Here is a 12,286-nt window from a genome sequence, read left to right on the forward strand (position 1 = left end):
AAGATGATTAAATGACTGAAAAATGGGACTTAGGCAGAAAAGTGCTAAGAACGGCAATATCTGCACTTCTTTCTCCTTAGTATGTTGTACTTGGTGCCATCTATGTGAGTTTACTGTGGATAAACACTAATTCTTCATCTGAGTTATTGAAGTGTATATTGAGCTACAATAGGTCTTCCTGGGTTGAGTGGTGGCGGGAGTACAATGTGTAGTAGCCTATAACTGTTCTTCTTGATGCAGAGGGAAGAGCACTGGATTTGGAATCAGGAGGCCTGGGTTCAAATTCTAGCTCTGCCATTTACTATCTATGAGACTTTGGATAATTGACTTGACTTCTCTGGGCCTCCGTTTTCTCATCAGTAAAATAAAAGGTTAAATTCAGTGACCTCCTAAGCTTTCTTCCAGTTGTAAATCTATGAGCCTGTTATTATGAAGTCTTAAACAAGAAGACAGAAGTTGGGGACAAAGGTGGTATTTTCATAACTGCTACACACTGAAGGAGGTTATGAGACAAAGTCACTTTGGTTAAGATGGTGTCTGAGCAAGGGAATTAGAGGCCCACACTGCAGTTCAAGTGGAATGACCAAGGAAAGAATGGCTGTAACAAGGGCTAGAAAAAATAAATGTACCTGTAGTCTTGCAAATTTAATTAAAAGAGCTTTAAACTGAAAAAGAAGGGGGAACATTACCTTTGTTAGTTAATATTGTTGCATTGTCACTCAATGACAGGCCCATGGCTCCTTTGATCCTCCTCTTTTCTCTCATGTAGGAAACCCACAAAACAAAACAACCCGCCCAGACTTCACCCTTTTCATTGCTTTTCGTTTTTCTTACCCGATTCACCTCACTGAAGGCAAAGGCTTTAGAAGATAAACTAGATTGGAAAGTGAACACTTGATTAAAAAGATGGCATGTGAGAAAAAAGATTTTGATTCCAATTCTTCTGTCTTTGAGATCTAGGAATGGCAAGATCCTGGCTAAAGATAGTATACACATTACAAGGGGGAAAGAGAGGGAAAGGAAGGATGTATTAAGCACCTACTATGTGCTTTACTCAGGGTCCCACAGCCAGTAAATTTCTTAGGCTAGATTTGAACTCAGGATTTCCCAAGTCTGAGCCCAGCACTCTGTTCCCTGTGGTACCTAACAAGGTACATGTACATTTGTCTAGATACCTTAAAGGGCAGCTGCAAGATAGGATCAACAATGGTAGAAGCCAGATGGGCAGAGGGGACAAAATTTAAGTAAGGAAGCAGAAGCATAACCTTTAGCCTCGGATACCTACACATGCACAAACTGAGCATTACATTGATTAGAGATCCTCGTTATCAGAGATCTGAGGGATGGAATCCATGGCTGGCATACGGTTTTGAAAAGGTGGAACCTTTCAAAGGAAGAGGAAAGGTAAAAGAGTTGGGTGTGTGGAGGGAGTAGCTTTCTGTCTGATGAAGATACATATTTGTGTGAGGAAATCCAGAAAATGCATGTGTGTGAGTGTGTTTATGTGTGGATGTGCAGAGGATTGGGGTGATGGAGCATAATGGAAAATACTGGTTGCAGAAGAAGGGAGGTCAAACCAGATGTGTTTTCACCAGGCTATATCACTTATCTCTTGGCCAGAAAGCAGAATTTGGTGATGATAATGATAGCACTTACATAGCATTTGAAGATTTGGAAAGCATTCTACAAACATATCTTGTCTCCACAATAACTCTGGGAGATTAGTGCTATTACTACCTCCATTTTACAGATTAGGAAACTGAGGCCTGTCACCAGGCAATCAAGAGTCTAGTGTTTCTGAAAAATATGGCAACTCAAAAAGACAAGTTCAGGGGACCCCTTACCGTACCCTAACAGGCCAAACGAGGTTAAGTGACTTGCCAGAGATGACAGAGCTAGTAAGTTTCAGAAGCTGAATTTGGACTTGGGACCCTGGATTCTTTCTGACTCCAAGACCACAGCTCTATCTGCTGCACCACTTAACTGAGAAATTAAGGAAACTTTTGACAAACTTGACACACGAAGGACTACTGGTAAAGCAACATGTAGCAAAGGTCAACATGCTTGAGGTCAAGAAGTTGGTTGTGTGACCCTGGGCACATCCCTTAACTTTGCTCTCCATTTCCTAGTTTTCTTGCATGCAAATTTGTCAGGATCATGATAACATCTACCTTTCAGGGATACTGTGAAGACAGAAAGAGATAATGTGTATAGAATATTTCACAAATCTTAAAGTACAATATGTATAAATGTCATTTTAATTATTATTTTTTTAAGTGAAGGAAGAGTTCGATAATTCATACATCTACTGGAACTCTGTCTCTCTCCAAAGCAGAGTGGCTAATATTTTCACAATAATTTCATCTTTGAAAAGGAGCCCACAGAAAGAGCTGCTGTTCTGAACTTGATTGTCACCATGAGAAGAAAAGAAGGGGTTACTAGAGTGAGAAAGGATGGAGCCTCCATGGTTGGTAGAGGAAGAAAACTGATGACTGCCATTTCATGAGTTGTATTTAAGGAGTGGAACCTAAGAGGAAATTAAGTGTGGGTTATTAATGGAATGGAATACTCAAAAGAAATTAAGACTATAAAGCAAGAGGAACTGAAAAATTCTGAGAAAAATCTTTTTAAAAATGCAAGTGAAAAAAGTAAAACTAAAAGAATGGATTGAAAACTAGCTGTAATTAATCATATGAGGAAAAGCAAATTAGAGTGAATGGACAAAGAATCCCAGTGGAGATTAACTGAGTCACTGAAGTAGTGCTATGATATTTTGTGCATTGAAATTAATTAATCTAAATGCAAGTTTCTGGGAGACAATCCAAGACCCCAAACCCTTTGGAATAGCACTACATTACCCCCCTCTCCCAAACCACTAGACCCACTTTTAATCCAGCCACTGTAGTATTCACTGAGGAGGAGAAATCATTGTGGAGAAAAGGCTACTTTCCTCATCACCACCAGCAACACCAGCTGATCAACTGCCACTGAAAGGAAGATGAGTACAAGAGGCTTGGAACAGCAGGGGACCAGCCATTATCTAGAGAAGCAACTCCTGCTGTGAAGAAGCCAGCTATCCTCACCAACTGCCATCAACTCTTGGGATGGACAAGCCAACCTAGTTGAAGCAGTGAGGCACCTTAAGAAAAAGAGAGGAGGCAGCATGTCCCAAGACAGGTCAACACACCACTGCCATCTTGACTGCCACATCTCTTCAAGGACAATGAGCCCAGAGCCTTTGGAATAAGAGTGCTTCCAGAACAGTGTCCGTAGCCATTATCCTGGGAAGCAATCCTTGTGGATATGCAATCTGTCAACAGGTGCTGGTCACATCTGTAGCACCCAGGAAAGAGTTCTTGCCACCAACATCTTTGGCAATGTCACATGGTTGCACATCAGAAAGTGATGTGATTTTAACAGTGTTAAATGAAATTGGGAGGCATTGCCATCTACCTAAGGACTACTGGTCCTTTTCATCTGTCTTATTGCTGAATCCTTCCATATGTATTGTATTTTTCCTTAGAATACGAACTTCTTAAGAATAGGTCTGTCTTTCTTTCCTATTTGTAGCTCCAGTACTTAGCACAGTGTGTTTGCACATAAAAAAGCATTTAAATTATTTATTTATTCATAAACAGTTGCTAAGTGAATTCAGTAGTTATGTTTATTGTTAAATGCTTAACTTCTATTAAGACATTTAATTTTTAAAAAAGGATAGGAAAGTGAGAAATGGTTTGATATATATCCTAGATCTGAGAGAGCATGTTCTAAAGGGTTGAAAGAAAGGATAAGTAGGATCCCATGGATCAAAATTCCATAGGGAAGGGAGCCCAGAAGGGAAGGGAAGCTCCTAAGAATGAAATTCTGAAAAAGAAACAATAACAATGATGGAGGAAAGAGGAAAATTGTCTAAAAAGAGAGGCACCTCTACCCTAGGAACTCATCAACCAACTTTGAAAATGAATGTACAAAAGATGGACTCAAGGACAATGAACAGGGCAGAGAATAAATAAAGAAGTGGGGCATGGTGCCATGGCAATAGTGTCAGAAGTGCTTAAAATAAGTTGAATGAAGAAAGGAAAGCTAAAGGCAGCAAAAAGGATTTTGTTTTGCTATGTTAGGGGAAGAGGAGGATCGAAGGGGAAATGAGATGATGTTTTAGTGTTGATGAATGAGATCACAAGAAGTGGAGTCATTCATTTCTTGTTTTGTTTTGCTGTTATGTTGTTCTGTTTTCTCAGTCAAGGAGAGTGATTTTTTGGAATGGAAATCCAAACAAAAATGACTATTAATGGCCACAAGATTGCTAGAATTTCTAAAAAAAACATGAAACAAAAGTTAAGAAGAGTTTATAAATGAAATGAGGGTTCTAGAAGAGAGAACTGGAAACAAAATGAGAATTTTGGAGAAAATATTTATATTTATATATTTGAAGAATATTTATTATATTTATACATTTTGGAGAAAAATATTTATAACAAGATTTACCCTTACTTAGGAAGACTTACTTAGTCACAGACTCCTTGACAATTACTATAGGTGCAACAGAACTAAATGACCTAATGAGACAACAAGAAATAGTAGATCAAAGCTGAACAACTGAAAAAATATAAAAACTGAGTATTTCAAAAATATTTATAAAGATAGGCAGTTCAGTGGTACAGTGCTAGGCAGGGTGACTGAGTTCAAATCCTGCCTTAAATGCTCACCAACTGTGTGACCCTATCATTTAACTCTTGCTTGCTCCAGTTTCTTCATCTGTAAAATAGAGACAATAATATCTACTTCCCAAGATTGATATGAGGATAAAATAAGATAATTGTAAAGGTTTTGATCCAGTGATCTCAATATGAGATCTATATCTCAAACAGATCAAAGGAGGAAAAAGGACCTATTCTTGCAAAAATATTTTGAATAGCTTTCTTCATTATAGTAAAGAATTGGCTAAACAATTATTAAGCATAGCACAGTGGAAAGAATGCCAAGAATGGAGTCAGGAAGACCCATCTTCCTGAATTCAGTTTTGGCCACAGATAGTCACTAGCTGTGGGACTCTGAGCAAGTCACTTAACCCTGTTTGCTCTAATGTCCTCATCTGTAAAATGAACTGGAGAAGGAAATGGCAAACCAATGCAGTATCTTTGCCAAGAAAACCCCAAATGGGGTCACAAAGAATTGGAAATAGCTGAAACAACTGAACAACAACAGCAAAAGCCCATCAACTGGGGAATGCCGGAATAAATGAGGTCATACAAATGTGTTAGGATTTTAGTGATGTATAAGAAATGACAGGAGGGATGGTTTCAGAGAGACCTGGAAAGATATATGTGAATTGATACGGAGTGAAGTGAGTGGAAGGAAGTGATAAAAGGGGGCACTGAATCTAATGTTTGCTCTATGCTATTCCAGTCATGCATTTGGGAGATAGTTTGGGGATGGAAGAGAAATGGGAGGTACGTGGCTTTCATCTTCTGTAGCCATGTTTAACCACAGAGGTAACCATATTTCCGTAATCAAGGTGGTTCTGTACAAAAAATAGAATACAGTTGTTCTTTAGTATCATAAAATCTTAACTATAAGACATAGCTATGGCAGCTATTGGTTGGCTGAGATGCTTTGGGGAGAGGGATAAATAAGATCCTGGGATCCTGCCTACTGAAAAAAACCAGAAACAACTTTGTAATATTAATGTGACCAATTCTCCTTGCTCATCAGTCAGACTCTAACTGCCTTGGCAGAGACACTGCTCAACTGGAATCCAATGAAAAGGAAATCTATGCTGGACTCCAGCCCCAGCCATGTTTTTTGCTTTTTTTCTCCATTGGGATCAACAAGAGGTGGCAACCAAAAACACTTGTCCACCAGAAAAATATCCTTGTCAACAAGATGTATGGGAACAGGCTGGGAAGGCAAACCTGGGCAGCTCCTGAGCAGTGGGTGTGGAGAATAGGTTGCTGGCTGTCTGGCAGAAGACACAGTTGGCTCAGAGTAAGGGAGACAGATTATCAGGTACTCATGAGGGATGAGATGACTGTATCCAGGAATGACTGGTGGTTGAACCCTTCTTCCTGTATGCTTATCTAGATGTAGAGGGCATGGTACTCCCTGAGGGCACAGACTTGACTACCCAAATGCGTGATGGAAGAAACAGCAGAGGCAGGTATTTTACAAGGGAAAATGCAGAGAATCAGGGAGGAGTGATAGGAGTCAGTGCTATCAGTCCCTTAATTCTTCTCATGCTGTTGCCTTTGGATGAAGCCTATCTCCTACTGGAGAAATTCAAGAGACTTTGTTCGAGTCCTAAAAGGAAGGAGATCCTAAAAAGGAAGAGCATTGCATCAACCAAGTGGCTTGCTTATCTATTTCAGTGTCTCAGCTGAGATAACTTCCTTGAACTCTACCTCTTACTTGGGTTGTACTATCAGTGCTATATATCTGTGTTTAGAAAGATATCTGCACCAACTACTCAAGTCACTTGGCTCAGGTCCTACTAGTTACTCACATTCCATCCCTCTGATCTTTGTCTTACTGTATAGTCTTTACCAAGTAGTTTCATGAAGTGTTTAATCACTTTATGTTGAAGATATAGCAAGAGTAAAGTACAAAGATTTTCCCCAGTACCTTGGGAGAATACGAGAGTCCATCACCATGATCTCTGAAAAGAGTAGGTTTAATTTACCTCACATCCTATATAGTAAAGGCAGTATGGCTACTGGGTGAATCCTCATTTTAGCTACTTCTGGACTGCAGTCCCAAAGATCCTTCTCAAAAATTACTCCTTCTTCCTATGGGCACCATTGCTGTATTGACTGTAAACTTGGACTCTGAAAAGTTGGGATGCCAAGGCAGCCTGTGAACCTTTCAAACTCACAAGGTCAAATTCTCCAATATCTTTCCCAGTTGCTTGGCATCATCAAAGACCTTGTCATCTAATAGCTGAGAATAGCCAAGCTTCTCTAAGAGGTCTGAGGCAATAGAAATTGTGGCTAAGACTGACAGGCTATTTTGAATACCTCAGCAGCCAATCACAGAGCCTCATCTTCACCACATAGTTGGCCAACTGGAACCAATTACCAAATCTCTCCATATGCTTCAATGTCTCTCTAGGGCACCTCCATTCCGTGTTATCATGAATCTCCCAGAAATGATCTCCATAGCCTTCCCGACATGGAAGAATGGCCTCTGAGGCACTCCATGTCTGCGCCAGACCCCCAGTACTGTAGGCAAGGATCAGGTTGTCAAAAGTTTTAAGTACAAAAGAGAACATTTATATAGGGTTTTTTAGTTTAAAGGGTTATCCTGTTTTCAATATTATTCTACTCTTATAACAATGTGGTAAAATAGGGAGAGCGAATGCTATCACTCCATAGTGTCATAATTGGAAACAGCCCTGGGTTGAGAGTCAGAGCTTTTGATTCAAATTTCACGCCTATCACTTACCAGCCATGTGGCCTTGGGTAAACGGATCAACTACTTTGAAACTCTTTTCCCTCATATGCAAAATGAGAATGATAATACCTTACTCACCGTCTCGGAATGTTTAGAATAACAATCCCAGAATTTCAGAGTTTGAAGTGATCAGCAGCTTTCCCCAGAACTCTCCCTATTCTTACCTGCCTATTATTCTAGAAGGCAATACTATCCTCCCAGTTCCTCAGGCTCACAACCATCCTTCAATCAACCTCACAAGGCATCCTTCAGTCCTCACTGTTTCTCACCTCCCCTATCCAATTCACCCAAGGTCTGTTGATTTCACCTTTCTAACATCTCTCTTATATGCTGTTTTCTCTACTCTGACATTGCTTACACTCTAGTAGAAGATCTCATCACCTTACCCCTGGGGTGTTACGATAATCTGTTCATGCTTCTGTCTACCTCAAATCTTTTCCTACTCCAATCCATCCATCATTCTGCCACCAAAGTGATTTTCCTAAAGCACAGAGTAGATTATATCCACTCCCTCCTTGTCTTTATAATTCAATGAACTCCAGTGGCTCCCTATCACCTTTAGGTGATATATACATATATATATATGAAATAAATATAAATGAACAGATATATTAATATATTAATTATATTAAAATATTGATTATTAGTAATCAATTGTTCTTAATAATACAAAATATTAATTTATATTAAAATGAAATTAAATATATTAATCATATATTAATATGTAATATATAAATTAATAAGTATATTAATAAATATATGAAAATATAAAAAACAAAACTGCCATTTTAAGTCCTTTATAATTTAGTCCCCTCCAACTTTTCCAGACTTTTTATACCTTACTCCTTAACACATACTCTTTGATCCAGCGACACTGGCTTCCTGGCTGTCCAGGAACAAGACTCATCTCTTGGCTCTGGTCCTTTTCTCTGGCTGTCTTCCATGCCCGGAATGCTCTCTCATCTTCACTCTGACTACTGACCTCCTTGGCCTCCTATGAGTTCCAACTAAAATTCCACCTTCTACATGAAACCTTCCCCATTGCCTCTTAATTGTACTACCTTTCCTCTGTTAACTATTTCTTTTTTATCCTGTATGTAGCTTTGTTTGTATGTTATCTTCTTGATTAGATTGCAAGCTTCTTGAGAGCAGGAACTAGCTTTTATCTCTTTGTATCTCCAGCAAAAAAGTGATTGGAATATAGCAGAGGTGTAATAAAAATTGATTGATTGATAGCAGTAGAAAGACTATATGGAGTCAGAGCAACTGGGCAGTCATGGTTCAGCTACTTAACCCTTTTGTGGTCTTGGGACAATAAGAACATCTTTGAGACTCAGTTTCCTCATTTGCAAATGGAGAAGATTGAACTAGTTGACCTCAAAGTTCTCTTCTGCTCCAAATTAATGATCCTATTACCTTGGTGGCCATTTAGTTCAACCCATACCAGAAAATGAATTTACCTTATTACATACCAGACAAACTGATCATTCGGTTGCTTTTATGTTCAATCACTTGAAAACCCTAAAGTTCCATAAACATATGAAGTATCATTAAGAGACTTACCTGTGGTCATATTGCTAGTAAAAGGTGGAATCAAAATTAGTACTCAGTTCTTTGATTGATTTCAGTGCTATTTTTTTTTTTATTATGTCGGGCTATCTCTTTAGACCATGGAAACTTTAGACTATGGAAACTTCTTCCATTTCCCAACTCACATTGCATTGATAGCAATTAGGACACTGCTTGCTGTTTTCTCATTATTTTATGTGTGTTGTTTTCCTCTAGCTCAGTTGTAAAACTGCTGAGACAATGTCTTACATCTCTCCAGGTGTAAATCTATCTTCCAGTGCATAACACAGATTCTGACATAAGTGCATGATAAATACTTGTTGACTTGATGACTCAAAATGGGAAACAAGTTCTAGTCTTGGTTCTAGCACCGATTTTTAAATTTAAGGTCACTAACTAAAACCTGTGCCTTGGTTTTCTCATATATGAAATGGGGGATGTATTCCCTTACATTATCTCGGTTGTTAATGTTCGTGAACAACCACATAAGAAGTAATGTGCTGCAACTAAACTGAGAAAAGTTTGCGGTTAGATGTAATGGTAGTAACAGTGGAATGGGCTACATGGTGAAGAGTACATGTTTCCCATCCTCAAGGATTAAATGAGTAACCATTGACTCTGATTGGGTTAGATGTTTTACTGTCCAGAGGCAGGAGAAAGGAATAAATGAACTCTTGAGACCCGTCAGCCTCATTTCTGTGGCTGTGGAGGCAAACGTGCTCAAGGATAAAAATGACCTCAAAGGTCTTTGGAGGAAAAACGTTTTCTTATTTCAAGATGGCTTTAATATTACCAGAATCTCTCTGTCTCTCTCTTCCTCCTTATTTCCTCTCCTCACCTTTTTCCTTCTTCCTCCCTCCCTCCTTCCCTCCCTCTCTTTCTTCCTTTCTCTCTGTTTCTCTATCTCTTCCTTCCTCTTTTCCTGTCCTTTCCTTTTCCCTCCTTTCCTTCTCTGTCTTTGTCTCTCTCTTTCCTCCTCTTTCTTACTTTCTCTCTCCCTCCGTCTCTTCCTCTCTCCCTCCCTCCCTCCCTCCCTCCCTTCCTTCCTTCCTTCCTTCCTTCCTTCCTTCCTTCCTTCCTTCCTTCCTTCCTTCCTTCCTTCCTTCCTTCCTCCCTTCCTTCCTTCCCTCCTTTCTTCCTCTCTGTTTCTCCATCTCTCTTCCTTCCTCCTTTCCTTTCCTTTTCTCTCCTCTCCTTTCTTTCTCTTTCTTACTCTCTCTCTCTCTCTTTTGCTCTCTCTCCCCCCCCCATTCCCTCCTTCCTTCCTTCCCTCTTTCCTCCTTCAGTTAGGACCTTTTGGGGGAAGCTCTTCTACTGGTCAGTCAAGCAGCATCTTGTAGAGTGATACTGGAGACATTTCTCAGTGATGAGGAAGGCTGTGCAAATGCTGAAGACAGCACTAGTTCTTACCCATTGGACCTTGGGATATTGTAGCCAACAAGAGACTAGAGAAAGGTTAAATTCTATTGTTAAGAATTCAACTGACAAGTTAGAACAGGTTGTTGAAATGGAAATGTGAGAATGTAGGGGCAATTCAATTGGATAAATACTGATTAATTGTGTATCAAGTACAAGGCACTGTGCTAGGGACTGGGGATATAAAAGCCACTTAAAATATCCCCTCCCATTTGAGTGGGTTAAATTCTATGGAATGCAGATATGTTTGTCTGGGTGTAGGTGGGATACCTATGGATTCCATGTACACAAGTAACTGAAAACTAGTGAAGTATATGAAGTATGTCAAAAGAGATAGAGTACTAAGAACTGGGGGCAATGGAGTATGAGGAAGGATCTCATGTAGCAAGTGGTACCTGAATATTTTGAAGGATTCTAGAAGGTAGAGGTAAGGAATAAGCAGACACCAGACATGGAACACATTCCTTATCCCAAAGACTTGGAGGTGGGAGAAGGCTTTTCAACTGACTAATCATAAACTAGAAAGGGAGATCAGTTTAGAGGCACTAATGATAATAATAGTAATAACTGACAATATAGCACTTTAAATTTTAAAAAGCACTGTACAAATGTTATCTCATTTTATTCTCCCAACAACTACTGGAGATGGGTGCTATTTTTAACAAAAATTTCTTTTATAAACTTGTATAAGAAACAAAAGAAAATGTAAAGTTTAGCAAAAGAAAAAATTTATTGTCCACTTTTATTTGACTACTCCAAATGAAAATCATGTCCCTTCCTTAATTTTCTTCTTTTGTCCCATAATGCCTAAAAAAAAATCAAAATAGCTCTCCCATGTTTTTGTTGTATTAAGTTCCACAGTCCTTCAAAAGAGATTGATCTAGTCAGTAACAATGGAAAAACAAAGTTCGTGAATTTCAAGTGTTGCATAAATTATGATAGACATTTGTATTGGCACTCTGTCCAGCTAGTCCATTAAATGCCTCTGACTTTGTCATGGACAGACAGGGAGTTGCACCCAAATTTGAATAGGACTGGGCATTTTGGTTGCATGGAATTTGAAATACTACCCAGTTCTTTCAGTGATGGATTCAATGAAAGCCCATCTTTCACATTCCACTGTTTTCTGGGTGATGATGTTGTAATTCTAACAGTCATAAAGCACCAAGCTCTTAGAAGAATCAGAATTTCAGGTGAGCCAAAGGGGAATGGAAAGTAGGCACTCAAGTAAGCTGCAGCATATTACTAACAATGACTTGTAAGTTCATAAAAGATATAAAAAGGTGGTCCAGTCTTGTGGCAGATGTGTGAAATACCAAATGTACAGTTCAAAGGCTTTACTGGCATTTTCAAAGTATCAAAATAACCAGAAGAAGATCTCTATCATCCTGGCTAGATACTCCTGAAAGGATTTACTGGAAAAAATGAACATGACAAATAGCAGATGAGACTGTATGGCTCTGTTGTGATCTGCAGTGTTTGCGGAGGGGGTACGCCCACATCCCTGAGATCATCTCAATATTGGCATTGGAATTTATTACAGATTCTTCTCCCTGAATTTTATTAGTTTTCCAAGCAGAATTTCTAGAGGATGCCATTCTTATAGTAACCTTCAGTGGCTGGCTTTTAAAAGGTACACACAAACACACAGACACACCCATACACACATCACCTTTGTAGCTACATCAGTAGCTTTAGAAATCTCCTCCTCCTTTTCTTCCTCATTGTATTCAGCTAAGCTAAATAATTTCCTTCTTGAAAACTCCCTACATTAACCAACCCTGCTTTGAATCTTGGAAAATGAGATTTTCCTTCTATCTCTGAACACTTTGAAATTTGCTTTCACAAAGTC

Source organism: Notamacropus eugenii, chromosome 6 (genome assembly GCF_028372415.1).
Source record: "Notamacropus eugenii isolate mMacEug1 chromosome 6, mMacEug1.pri_v2, whole genome shotgun sequence".
NCBI classification, from domain to species: domain Eukaryota; kingdom Metazoa; phylum Chordata; class Mammalia; order Diprotodontia; family Macropodidae; genus Notamacropus; species Notamacropus eugenii.